The sequence below is a fragment of the Gavialis gangeticus genome, unplaced genomic scaffold (genome assembly GCF_001723915.1).
Source record: "Gavialis gangeticus isolate Ggan-Ray unplaced genomic scaffold, GavGan_comp1, whole genome shotgun sequence".
In the NCBI taxonomy this organism is placed as follows: Eukaryota; Metazoa; Chordata; order Crocodylia; family Gavialidae; genus Gavialis; species Gavialis gangeticus.
Window position 1 is genome coordinate 70,047,636 of NW_017729024.1, and position 2,266 is coordinate 70,049,901.

Here is a 2,266-nt window from a genome sequence, read left to right on the forward strand (position 1 = left end):
TTCTGGAGAGCACAGAAGCAGAAAGGGATCTTGGAGTCATTGACTCCAAGATGAAAATGGGCCGACAATGCAAGGTCACGGTTGGAAGGGCTAACCGGACCTTGTCGTGCATCCACAGGTGCATCTCTAGCAGGGACAAGGAGGTGATCCTCCCCCTCAGTGCAACACTGGTCAGGCCACAGCTGGAGTACTGTGTCCAGTTCTGTGCGCCCCACTTCAGGAGGGATGTGGACAACATTGAGAGGGTCCAGAGGAGGGCCACCCGAATGATCTGGGGACAACAGGGCAGACCCTACAATGATAGACTGTGGGACCTGAACCTGTTCAGCCTTCCTAAGCAAAAGCTGAGGGGGGACCTGGTGACAGTCTATAAACTCACTAGGGGGAACCAGAAGGGTTTGGGAGAGACCTTGTTTCCCCTAGCACCCCCTGGCATAACAAGGAATAACAGCCACAAGTTGTTGGAGAGTAGGTTTAGATTAGACATCTGTAAGAACTACTTCACAGTTAGGGCGGTTGGGATCTGGAACCAACTTCCAAGAGAAGTGGTGCTGGCTTCTACCCTGGGGGTCTTTAAGAGGAGGCTTGATGCCTACCTAGCTGGGATTTGAGCCCGGTTTTTTCTCCTGCCCAGGCAGGGGGTTGGACTTGAAGATCTACAATGTCCCTTCCGACCCTACTTCTATGATTCTATGATTCTATGATAAGGCAAGGTACAAAAAGGAATTGGTATAATATAATTCTATTCAATCTATCCAAGTCATGTTATAGGCTATATAGAACATAGCCAAAGGCCCTAAATCTTTCTTCTTCTCAGCTCCTCTCTAAAATTATGCTGTAAGGTATGCATCTGATATGCATAATGTTCTAACTGGTGATATGCAAAACAAGACATAACAATAAACTCTGAGGTCAAGTACATATACTACACTTTTACTGGTATAAATTATTTGAAACCAGTCCATACCCTTAACAGAATAGGAGTTTGCCACTCAGACTGGTTTTAAAATGGCAGAACCCTGTCTAAGATTTGTTCCCCTCCACCAACAGACAAATGTGTGTTCTGTTTACTACCAGTCTAAACTGCACCACTTACAGAAAACCACATAACTTAGATTGATTCCACCTCAAGATTTTTGAATGTCTGTACCTAGCCTCAGTGAACACAATGGTGTCAGGATTTCACCCAAGGGCCACTTCAAGACATTATATTTTTCATTTTCAATTTGTCATTAAAATGCCTCTTCTTATATTATACATCAAAAGGCAAAGTAGCAGGAAGAGGTATTTTAAGCCATTTCCTTTTTCTGAAATGAAAGAGGCTATTGAAGGGATGAAAAAAAGCATCTGGTGTTGAGTTTGGCTTTTGTTAGTTATGGTGATTTTATGTGGAAGAGCTGCATATGAAAGTCCATTTCTATTTTAAAGTATATCCCTAATGGATTGCTAGGTTCAGGTTAGAGATTGTAATTTATAGACCACAGTTACTCATTCTAGTCAAATACCAATGACAGGAAGGGCAACAAATCAAAGTTAATTTGTAATTGAAAATGACTATTACTAAAAGCGATTTAACTTTAAAGTATCTTGACATGTTTGAAGATGAATTGCTTTGAACAGCTTTGTTATTTAAAATTGTTTAAAGCATTAAAAAGAAGGGAGGGTTACTGTTTTGATGGCTGATTTTGGACATAATATATTCTACAACCTTTTAATTCTAAAGGAATGAGATCAGTCTTATATGTAATTTGAAATGTAAATTGAAATATAATTAAAAATGATTTGGCACAGTCACAATAAACTCAAGCAGGTTTTTAAAGAAACATCCAAATATTAGAGTTGCAATGGCATTTGATACGTTGGTGTATTTCCTGCCTTATCTACTAACTGCCAATAGTTATTAGTGTGTAAAAGATGTTGCTTTATTGTTGTTTAGAGTGTTTAGTAATATGAAAATCCCAAATTTTGCAGTAAAGGCATTCTATTAGGTAAATTAGACATAAGGAATATTTTTTATACATGAACTCTTTTCAAAACTCAGTTTTATTAGGAATGTTTTGTTGTTTAAAAATAAGTCTTTGGCAACTGTATTTACTTATTTATCCATTATGGCATTTCTCCATTATTTTGAATAATAGGAAAATTACATTACTCTGTAGAAAACGAAAAGGCATGGATGGCTGTACTCATACATAGAATGGAGCAATGTGCATGGATGATTTTTTTTTTTTTTGGAAAGGGGGACTATATATCATGCATTATCCAT